Raw genomic sequence first — 12,832 nt, forward strand, 5'->3', positions numbered from 1 at the left:
CTCCTGTACGGCAATTTCTATCTGATTTTAAGAAAACGCGTGAATTTCTGAATCAGCGCCAAACGCCAGCTGTAACGCCTGGCGCCTGGCGCTAATGTTGGCGTCTGGCTCCAATAGCCAGCGTTGGCGCCAACATCGTTTTATGTGCGCCAGAACTCTGTTTTGATATTTTATCTTTTTGGCTAATTTTCTCTATAAATATCGTGCTAAAAACTCCGTTTTCGATAACCAATTTTCATTCATCTACAATTCACACCAACTCTCATCAAGATTTTCTTGATTACTCACTCTCTCTCTTTTCTAAACTAGCTTCTCTTAAATACAAAATTCCGCATTCATTAGATCTAGATACACCTAGCCATATTCGAAGTTCCCTTCGCCCTAGACGTGAAAGGTTTAATTTCTGAGGGTTTGGTCCCAAATCTTTATTTCAATTATTATTTAATTTAATTATTGTTTATTATTTTCCTTGAAGTTACTAATGCGTGTATTTTGTTATTAGAAAGAGGTACGAGGCATCAAAGTAAGTACTTTAATGGTTTTTATTTATGTTATGATATGAAGTTCATGCTTAGGTTGTTATTATGATTCCTAGTATCATGTCTAGGGTAAATTTAATATTAAATATGATTGTTATGATGCCTTTTATATTCTTCCCAATATTTATTCATGTTAGTATCATGTTAGGGTTAAAGCTTTGATTTTTATTGTTTAGTGGCATGCTAGGGTTTGTTATTATCTTGTTAGTATCATGCCTAGGATCTTGCTATTATTATTATGCTTTAACATGATTATGTTTTATTATTTTAATTATGATTATAATTGTTATAATTTATGATGATTATTTTAATTATGATTATTTTTATTATTATTATGATTATGATTTATGATTATAATTTTATTATTATTATGTTGCTTGATTAAATTTATTTATTGCTTGATCACGCCTTTTATTGCATGTTTAAAGGGAATTTGTACTTGTAATCATGCTTAATAAGATAATTAATAATCTTGTTTAGGGTTAATTTGATTATAATTCAAGTGATCGCCAATAATAGATTTATTTGTGCATTAAATTCAACCAACATAGATTAAACATGTTTAGTGTTAATCCTATTGATTGCATGTTAGTCAGAAAGCGCACATGAATACGATCAGAATAAAGTAGAAGCCTATTATTAGGGAAGGTTCAATCTCTTTTAGGTTGGATTTGTACCTTCATCCCCGAACCCTATTTGGTTCAAGACCTTATGGAGTTGACGATCTCTTGGATCGTTAAGGGGTGTAACCTTCACCTCGTGCACGGTTTACAAGTTCCTAAAAAAACTTGTTGGCGACTCTTTTGCTCTATCTTCTTTCTCTTTGGACGCCACCGTACTTTAGTGTATGATCACAGTGGGGTTCAAGCTAGGGGATTAACGCTTGAAATATTCCCTACAGATATGTGTTTGTCTCTAATAGTCCCAATGACCGGTAACATGTTGAAAAAGTTTTTTTGTTTTTGTTTTAATAGCCACATGTCAACACATGATTGGTCTAAATTTTTTTCTAAAAAAAACTTGAAGTAAAATTAAAAAAATCCTAAAATTCCAGCTACCCTATCTCCACCGTCAAACCCTAACCCTACACCTGACCTCGCCAGAAATCGGTGGCCACCCTCCTTAATCACCATCACTGGTTGGCCGACCCCTTTAGCCCACCCTCGACCCCCGAAACAACCTCCTAGCCAACCTCGACCTCGAAAACTCAAATTGTTGAAGTTTTGTAATTGAGGCTCCGCCGACGATTTCTGTCACTGAATTTGTCCGGAATTTTGACGCCTACGTCGAATCCATCACCAAGAATATGCCCGCAATCACACCACCTTCGTCGATTAAAAATCGCTTCAAAGGTGTGACTGTAGGTGGTGGCGGTGAATTTAGGAGGTTTGGGGGGTTTAACTTTTGATGGCAGGTGGTTCTGGGGGTTGGGTTCGGCTGGCAGTTAGTTTTGGGGGTTAGGGCTGGCTGGTCGGTTGGTTTCGGTGGCCAAAAGGCGGTGGCTGACCGGCCTGGCGAGGTTAGGGGGTTGGGCGTTACACACGTGTACGACCTTCAAGGTTTAGCTATAAAAATACGTATAAAAATATGGGGTATTACACACGTGTACGAACTTCAAGGTTTAGCTATTGTCCCGGAAAAATATGTTCTTTGGTGATAGAGGAAGGATGTTCAGAGGATACATACAAGATTCAAGGTTGCTTACCATGATCCAATATGCTCAAAGGCTTCTGTTTGCCAAGAGAGTGTTGAAACTGTGATGGAGATGATACAGTTGATGAATATAAGAGTTAATGCGATTCTAGCAATGGTGGAGAAAAAACGGCTTGAGAAACTGAAAAACAATAATCAGCAAGAATCTAATGTCGGTGAAGGTCTTGTTGGAACGCCTTCGTCTGTGGCACAAAACAACACACTACAAGAATCAAGTCAAATACCGACAGACTAAATCCGTTGGAAAAATCGATATTTCCGACAGATTTATTTTCCGTCGGATATTTCTGTCGAATTAAAAAATTCTGTTGGAAATTTGTCGGAACTTTCCGACGGAATATAAATTTGTCGGAATAATTGGACGTTCCGTCGGAACATATAATTTTTTTTAAAAAAGAAAAAAAATTATTTATTTACTTCTTAACCCTAATCCCCTTTCTCTTCAGTCCGCCCCTTTTCTTTTTTCCCTTTCTTCTCTTTCCTCTCTTTCTCTCTCCTCCTGGTCCTCCTCATTCCTCCTTCTTTCCTTTCTTCTCTTTGTCTCTCCTCCTGGTCCGCCCCCCTTCTCTTCTCCTTTCCTTTCTTTTCTTCTTCTATATCTTCGCTCCTTTTCATTTTCATCCCTTCTTTCTTCTATCACCACCACCAACAACATCACTGCCATCACCACCAACAACAACCAACATCACTGCCATCACCACCAACAACAGCACCACAACCACCTTCCAACAACAACGCCGACCACAACAACACCGTCGACCTTAACAAGAACGGAGGCCACTATAAGATCTATTTTTAATTTAGGTTAGATTGTAGATCTAGTTAATTATTTATGTAATTGTAATGTTAATTTATAAATTTTATTAGATAATTGTATAATTATATATTTCCTTTAATTTTTGTTGTTTAATTATCGGTATTTTAATTTTCTTTATGAAATTCTTGTTCAATATGTATATCTAGTGGTTTTTATTTATTTGTGTGGTATTTTTCTATTTTATTGTCTTAGTTTTCGTATTTTTGGGTTAATTTATGATTAATTGGGTTAATTTTCGGTTTTTTTTTTTGGGTAAGTTTTGTGTTTTAGGGGTTCATTTTTGGCGTGGTGGTGTCGGTGGTGGTGTTTGAAGGTGGGAAGGGCTGGTGTGAGTGTGGTGGTGTCGTTGTGGTGTTTGAAGGTGGGATAGGGGCTAGTGTGTGGTGGTGGTTGGGGTCTGTGTGCAGTGGGGTTTGGTTGGGGGGAGGGGCTGGTGGTGTGGGGTAGTAGCTCGTGGTGTGGGGTGGTAGCTCGTGGTGGCTGGTGGTGGGAGGCTTTTTTTTGTTTTTTTAAAGAATTATTTGACGGAATTTCCGTCGCAAAATTCCGGCGGAATACAGTCCGTTGGAAATTTCCGAAGAACTTTATCGCGCATGAAAATCACTTCCTATGGACTGAATTCTGTCGGAATAGTGTTTTCGACGGAAATTCCGTCGAAACGGCCCTTTTTCCTAAAAAATGTCTTGCGACAACCAGTTTTCCGTTGAAAATGGGTTTTCTGATGGAAAACAGTTTGTTTCCGACAGATTTTTTCCGTCGTTATTTGCTTGTTTTCTGGTAGTGAATGGAGTTGCTGGTATTACAACACCAGCAGGTCATGCCCCTTACAAGGGATTCCAAACACATCTTCTACTCCTAGTTTTGCTTTTCAAGGGAGTTGTGATGGTTGTGCTCCCGGGATCATTAGAGTTTCGTTGTTGCCAAAGAAGAAGGCGCATAGGACTACCAGTGTTAGATACCCATCATGCACAGAAAAAAAGGAAAAGAAAAGGCTGCAAGAGCAAAAACAACTGAAAAGAAGGCAGCTGCTGCAAAAAAAAATAAAAATAAAATTGTGTGTCACTATCGTCCAATGAATATATCCGTTCGACCGGTGGAATTCAATTGAGGGATCTTGATGGTTCCATGGCATATTTTACTTATGTAAGTGCAGGACTATCGTCTAATGTTGGAACTAATTTAAGTTGCATGACTCCTATGTTCTGATTGTAGAAAACATTTGTCAGATCTCAGTATTATTTTGTACCACCTGATATAACATTTTATGAAATAGAATATTTTTGGTAGAATATGTACCACTGAAGTTGTTATGTTATGCAGTGCTGAAAAAGTGTACTATTCATCATATTTTTATTTTTATCTTGTTATTTATTAAGTCAAAAGAGAATTGTACATTAAGTAGTGGGACAATAGTTTATCACAAAGCATTAGTGGTACAAAAGTTTATAACACTGAGAGTAGTGTTACAAAAGTGTATCAGAAACCTCACCTGAAGGTACCACTAGCTAGGCCTAGGGTACCAGTAATGGAAATGCTTAGCAACGATGTTTTACCTGGTGGATAATTTATTCAAGGTATAACAAAATTGGGTGTTTAAGCAAATGTCACCCTTTACTCATGTACGAAGTGTTGTGTATGTCATTGTAACTTGCCCTACGCTTTGTATAAGAAACAAGTTTATAAGTTTGTAGTAAATAGTCGAGTTTCATAATCTTTGTTAGTAAACATTTCATATTGTTACTATTATAAATATTACGACCACGTACCACACTTGGAGGAACATTAACTTTGTCAAATCAATTTCACGTTTGAGTATTAGAGTTAAATGTGACCTATATAAACACAAACTAATCCTAACACATATATATGTAATGTCCCCTACGTCTACATCCTTATGAAAATGTACTATTTGCAGATTTGTTGGTACAAATTGGAGGTTGGAAAATACCATTGTAATAGTATTGGTACATTAAGATGATGTAATATTTTTTGGTCTTGCATGCCACTGCATTAATAATGGTACAATTATACACGAAAAATTTGTACCATTGTTCCACAATGGTATGTAATTTAAGGAGGTTTTTGCTGGTTATGAAAAAGATTCCACTATGTTGGGTGAGGGTACCATTGCAATACCCTAGTTAAAAACAAGTGCGTGTCACTATTAATACATAGTTGTTTGAACTATTGTACTTTAATGTAGGGTACCAATATGTTTATATTGTTGGGTATTTCATTATAACTTACTCCGTACGCTTTCTATGTGAAAGATGTGTATAAAATAATTGGGATGTATAACCCTTGTTAACAATTAGTTTGTAGTTAAATGTTAAAGAAGATAAAGACCACATAATATAAATACATGCTATACCCATTAACTTTGTCACTTCATCCTCAAATGTGACTACAATGTCACTTATATAAACTAAAACATTGTCACTTCATCATTGTGTAACCCTACGTGTACCTCATTATCTAATTACACCATCTTTAGATTTTCTCTATAAATAGCCTCCTAAAATCTCCGTTTTTCATCACCAACAATCACCAATTCTCAAGAATTCTCTAATTCTCTTCTCTCTCGAAGCTTATTCTCTCTCTCTCTCTCTCTCTCTCTCTTTTCTAAACCAACCTTTTCTCAAGCAAAATTCCGCATTCACAAGACCAAGAAACACCTAGCATTGTTCGAAGTTGCCTTCGCCCTAGACGTGAAAGGTTTTAATTTTTGAGGGTTTGGTCCCAAATCTTTCTTTCAATTATTTAATTTAATTATTTTGTTTATTATTTTCCTTGAAGTTACTAACGCGTGTATTTTTTTATTAGAAAGAGATACGAGGCATCCAGGTAAGTACTTTAATTGTTTTAATTGATATTTTGATATAGAAATCATGCTTAGATTGTTATTTTGATTCCTAGCGTCATGTTAGGGTGCTTTGATCTTCCTAGTATCATGTTTAGGGTAACAACTAAAAAATCCTAATGTCAAGTATGATTAAAAGTATGATGCCTTTTATATTCTTCCTAATATTTATTATTGTTAGTATCGTGTTAGGGTTAATTATTTGTTCTTTATTGCTTAGCGACATGCTAGGGTTTGTTATTAATCTTGTTAGTATCATGCCTAGGATCTTGCTATTAATATTATGTTTTAACATGATTATTATTATTATTATTATTATTATTATTATTATTATTATTATTATTATTATTATTATTATTATTATTATTATTATTATTATTATTATTATTATTATTATTATTATTATTATTATTCATGTTGCTTTATATTTATTGTTATTGCTTGATCACGCCTTTTACGCATGTTTAAAGGGAATTGGTACTTGTAATCACGCTGAATAAGATAATTAATAATCTTGTTTAGGGTTAATATGATTATAATTCAAGTGATCGCAAATAATAGTTTTATTTGTGCATTAATATTCAACTAACATAGATAAACAGGTTTAGGGTTAATCCTATTGATTGCATGTTTGTCAGAAAACGCACATGAATACGATCAGAATAAAGTAGAGGCCTATTATTAGGGCAGGTTTAATCTCTTTTAGGTTGGATTTGTACCTTCATTCCCGAACTACTAGTCATGGTTCCAGACCTATTGGAGTTGACAATCTCTTGGATCGTTAAGGGGTGTAACCTTCACCCTGTGAACGGTTTACAATTTCCTAAAACTTGTTGGCGACTCTTTTGCTCTATCTTCTTTCCCTTTGGACGTCACCGTACTTTAGTGTATGATCACAGTGGGGTTCAAGCTAGGGATAATTCTTCAAATATTCCCTACAGTTTTTTGGCGACTCCGCTGGGGAGGATTTCTATTTTAATTCCTGAAATTTATTTCGGCAATGATTTAGAATGAGTGGATGAGACTCGAAAAGTTCTAAGTATTTCATGTGCGTAATTGTGATTATCATTATTGTCATATGCATAAAAAAGATCTCATTGGAATGACCATCCGTAATGAGTTAAAACATAGGATTTTACACGTAGGAAATTTGAGGAATATCTTTCACAACTAGGATCGAAACAATGCTGCGCGAAATTGGAAAATTTTATCGAGCACAGAAAGCTGCTGAGGCATGTAGGAACTAGCGTCAGCGAACAAAGTCTAGCGCCAACAATTTGACGTTAGCGCCAGGCGACAACTTCTGTCGCCAGGCGCTAAAGCCAAAAAGTGGCGCTGGACTCTGTTTGCTGGCGCCAAGTTCTTCCAATACCAAGCTAGAAATATGCGTTCTAATTTTGACCAGTTTTTAGCACTGTTTGCTCGATCCTACTTCCTGATTGAGTTTTTCTTACTTTTCTGAAACCCATATGTGTTCTACATATGGACATAACCCCCTGGGAATTCATGCTCCATCTACCTGATTGAACGCTCTGAGCAACAAAGGGTACATCCGAGAATGTTGAATTCACCAAACCATGGAAGCGAGTTTTTTCTAAACTCGCGGTGTCCCATCCACTCGTGCCTACCCTTCACGGTTAGGCTTCCGCGCGGTGCATCCGGACAAATAACCATGGACCCTCTATTGACTAACCCATATCCCGAACTTTAGAGAACTAGATCCATGGTTAGGTTGCAAACTCATTGCATCATGTTGTGCCTACTTGACTAATTGTGCATTATTGGTTGTGCATCCTCTATATGTTTTTTCCTATCCGTTTGTTTGAATTTTGCTAAGATTAAAAAAAAAAAACTAATTTATGACTAAAAGACTTTTGCCTAATTAATTAATTAATTTATTTATTTATTTGAGTACTTAAAGTTTAATAATTTAATCAGAGTTGACTTAGTACGACTTTAGGCATACCCTGTACAGTAATAATACCGAAAGCAGTTCCAGATCGACGTTCCAGCAATGGCGCCAAGATTTAAACTACAGCGCCACTCTGTTGAGCGTAGCGCCTGACGCCAGTCCTGTCGTCTGGCGCTACACTGTAAAGAGAGGCGCCAATCCTGTCGTTTTGGCGACAATTCGGTTGTTGCTCGATTCATCACCTTATGTCTAATTGAGTAGTTTTTTAGTCGATTCAGTTAATTTTTACTGGTAATAATACCTTGACAAGTCATTAATCGAGTCTAAGCACTAAGTCCCATGGTCTTACACAAGAGTCAAAGCATGTCACTCACCATATAAAACACACACTAATGTACACTTTGGCCATGTCTAAGGGAGTCTTGTATGCATGTATTTTCCGTCATTTTTTTAGGGGGGTAAGTCGGATAATAATCCTCCAATTAAATTAACTTGTTTGAACCCTATACTTAACTCCCAAAAATAAATATACCTTATTTTTGCCAAAAATATGCACCTATTTTTTCTTTTCTTTTTTTTTTCTTTTTTCAAACCGTAAAGTCAAGGTCAATTTGAGTCAAGTAATTAAAAAAAGGGTTTAATTTACAGCGCGTGGTCAAGAAAGGAAGGGCGTTTGATCAAAGACTAACCTTTTTATTCAAGTTCAACTTTTTGACAAACCGATTGCTCGTAAAAGAAAAGCTAAGACAATAATGGCAACTCAAGAGGAAGTTAAAGAGCTCAAGAACCAATTGATTACCGTGACTGAGGCGTTAAAGGTTTTAACCCTCAAGATTGATGATCCTGTGAAACAACAACAGATGGACCTCATGCTAGAGAATTTGAGCAAACTGTCTAATGACTATAAGTTTCAAGGAATTAGCTCACAAGGGGTCTCGATGGACAAGGATCTTCTTCCGCAGATGTTCAATGCTAACGACATCCCGAAATTCAAAGTGACTGACAACCCTTACTTTCATTTAAGAGCCTTCGAAACAATAATGAGTATTAAGGGTATCAACAAGAAGGTGTTTCCTCTTTGTTTTCACTGTCTCTCGAAACCGTTTGCCAACAATGGTTATTTTCTCTTGAGAAAGAAAGAACCTTTACTTGGGAGTCCATAGTAAACGCTTTCATTGATAGATACAAGTGTAATATTCAAGTTGAGACTGACTATAGGGAACTTGAAATCCTCAAGCAGATGGAGAATGAAGGTTTTACCTCTTTCTTCAACAAATGGAGAGAAACCTCAGCTAAGATGATCGAGGTGCCAAGTGAAAAAGAATATGTGAGGTTATTCATCAAAAATCTTCAAGAGAAGTATTCTAAGAATCTCAAATACCAGAATAATCTCCATACCTTCAAGGCCGTCTATGACATTGGTATCAATATTGAAGACGACCTGGCTAAGCTGAAAGCTGCTAACAATAACTCCAACAGTGGCTGGAAAGGCAAGAAAAACGACAATCCTTCTTCTTCCAAAACCACCCACTCAAACAATGTTAGTACCTTTAACTTAAGTGAAGTCCTTGCTATGAGTAATCAAGGACAAAAGAAACCATTTAGGAGGAACTTTACTCCTATATGTATGAGTTATGACACCGCATTTGACCGATTAAATGCAAAAGGTCTTATAACTCCTATTGGACCATTTGGGGACCCACCGGTCGAGAAGAGAACGGCTAATTGGAACCCCAATGCATATTGCAAGTACCACCAAGGTAGGGGCCAGGCCATCTTACCAAAAATTGTTGGAAGCTTAAGGAAGCTATCCAAGACTTAATCGACAACAATAAATTACCATTGCCTCCTGCCAGTAAGAAGCCGAGCATTGATAGTGCACCTCTCGCTCACTCTTTGGCCATCTCTGATGAGGAAAACGAGGTTGATCCTTCATCTCTCATCAAGCCTATTGAAGAAATCCATGCTATTGAATAAGAGGAGGAGATCTTTTTCGCTGCCATGGATGACTTTCCTGAACTAGCAAGTAAAGAGGACATGCAATTGCTTACACTCTCAATGTTGAAGGGATCAAACTTGCTGCGTGTAGCTCTCGAAGTTGCAAAGAAATAATTAGAGGAGCTTCAGAAAAAGTGTGACAAGGTTCCACCTACGAAAAATAAACCCAGGAGAGAGTTCACACCCATGGGAATGACCTATGAGGCTACTTTGATCGCCTCTTTGATCAAGGACTAATTAAACCTATTGGCCCTACCGAGGATCCAACACCAGAAAAACGATCTTCAAGATGAGATCCCAATTCCTATTGCAAGTACCATCAAGGAAACGGTCATACCACAAATGAATGCTACAGGTTTCAAAACCTCATTCAAGATCTCATGGAAGCAAACAAGATCCCATTGCCTCTAGCTAGTGAGAAAACCCTTTTCTCAGCAAGTAATCGATAAACCCAAGAACAGTAATTGACTCTATACTCCAATTGGGATTCCATATGCTCAAATGTTCAATATGCTCTTCGAGAGTGGCGAGGTCAAACCTCTCGAACCGAGACCATTTGAATAATTAAAAAGGACAGATAGATTCTACTGTCAATATCATCAATCAGGGGGTCACACTATTGAAAACTATTTTAAATTTAAAGATTCAATTCAGAAAATGATTGATGACAAAAGACTAGTCCAAATTCCACAAGAGGAAGACATAAGTATTAATGGAGTTTGGGACAGTGATGAAGAAGACGTTTATTTAAAAGACATGGCAGGACCTCCACCTTCGGTGTCATAAGCCATGGATGACTTCTGGGTTGAAGAAGATTCATCCATAGACGTCCTCACAAGATCCGGGAGAATGCAACCCCCTATTTCAACACAACCTATGCCAACCACGCAGTAAGTTCCCATACCTATCGTAGAAGACAATGATATTGTCAAACAGTTCAAGAAAACTAAAGTTGAAATGAATGTATGGAAGCTTCTAGAAACATCTCGAGAACATAGGTTGGCAGTAATGAATGCCTTAGATAAGATAGGGATAGATTCTGACACCACTTCTGAGGGGTTGGCTAACTTCCTTATGAGTGATCTCCCTAGTCCAATCAACTTGATCACCTTTTCTGACAAGGACTTACCTCCAGAAGGTGACAAGCATTATAAGGCGTTAAACCTCACAGTAGTCTGTAAGAGAATGAACGTCCCTATGACTCTTGTAGACAATGGATTGGCCATTAATGTCTGTCCACTCAGAACTGCGAGGATGCTAGGCATAAGGGATGAAGACCTAACCCCGTCAACACAAGGAATAAGAGCTTACGACAACACTCGTCGTCAAGCTCTTGGTAAAATTACTATGAATATAACGGCGGGAGCCATAGAACATGCTACTACATTCCAAGTAGTAGATATTAAGGCTTCATTTAATCTATTGTTGGGACGCCCTTGGCTTCATGACCTAAAGGCTGTCCCTTCATCTCTCCACCAACAGGTAAAGGCTATAGTTGGAGGAATTCCCATTACAATCGATGCTTCGCCCATGAGGATTAAAGCTATAGAGAATCCAATAATTAATGTGGAGCACGATGAAGATGATGAAGATTTGTGGGGCTTTAATGAAGAGGTCTCCTTAATCGAGGAGGATGAAAGGACCCCTCTCTGCCACGACCCCCACTCAAATATGATAGTGAACTCTATTCTGAAGAAACAATGACATTTTCCTGGGATGACCCTAGGAAAGAAAAAAGGAATAGCAAAACCGCTGGAATCACCTAGCCTCCCTAAATTAGACACTTTCGGACTTGGTTTTGAACCAACTCGGGAAGATCTCAAGTGAGCCCAGGAAAATTCAAAAGCACGTAGGGACGCTCGCATCCAAAAGAAAGCAATCCCAATGGATCAGTATCCTCTTACCCTCAAAGGACAATTCGTAAAAGAAGGAGAGGACTATCCATGCTACGAATTTCCTAAACCTTTTGTCGTAAATGGCATAAGGCAACCGGGATTTGAAATTTTCCTAGATTGCTATTTCATAGATGAAATCCCAACTCCTATTCATAAGGAGAAAGCACCCCCATGCTTTGACTTTAATGTCACGGGATTACTATTTGGGAGAGAAAAAGATGAGCCAACATATAAAGAGGATAAATCCTCACTCATCCAAACGGTCTTACAAAGCGAAATCTTGGATCCCTCAAAGCTCATCACTCCAGCGGAAGGATCACTACAAGGGTGGCGTAAGACCGTTAAGGTAACTACTCCAAGCGGAAGGAAAATCTCCATCACAACGGGGCAAGGACCGATGTTCGAAGAGTTTTCTGAATCAGAGTCAGAGTCTCTTCCTATAGAGTCATCTAAATATTTAGTTGTAGCGCCCCCTCCTTCTATCCCTTCCCCTAGGATAGTTAGCGATCAAATCCTTGAGGACATATCCCTCTTCGATGTAATGATTTCCGAATTCAATAACATGTCTTCTTCTTCTTACTCCTTGTGTTCTTCTTTAACCCAAGATGACGAGCATTGCTTAACTAACGATGAAAATGACAATGAACGTATTAAAGCAATGGAAACATTTGAAAAGAAAACACCGATAATTAAGGAAACTGAGACGGTTGATATATCAAATAATTCAACCAATAAAAGAGAAGTTAAAATCGGATTAACACTTAATGAACAATAAAGAACCAATTTAATTAATCTGCTTAAAGAATTCATCGATGTATTCGCTTGGTCATATGAAGATATGCCAGGCATTAATAGAGAAATAGCTCAACACACCATACCGCTAATTCTAGGAATGAAACTTGTAAAACAAAATTTGCGTCGAATGAAGCCCGACGTAGCTCTTAAAATTAAAGAAGAACTTTAAAAACAAATAACTGCAGGTTTTATCAAGGTATCCAAATACCCTGAATGGGTCGCCAACGTCGTCCCAGTTCTGAAAAAGGATGGAAGGGTAAGAATGTGTGTCGACTATCGAGATCTAAATAAGGCAAGTCTAAA

The sequence above is a fragment of the Chenopodium album genome, chromosome 8 (assembly GCF_948465745.1).
Source record: "Chenopodium album chromosome 8, dcCheAlbu1.1, whole genome shotgun sequence".
In the NCBI taxonomy this organism is placed as follows: domain Eukaryota; kingdom Viridiplantae; phylum Streptophyta; class Magnoliopsida; order Caryophyllales; family Amaranthaceae; genus Chenopodium; species Chenopodium album.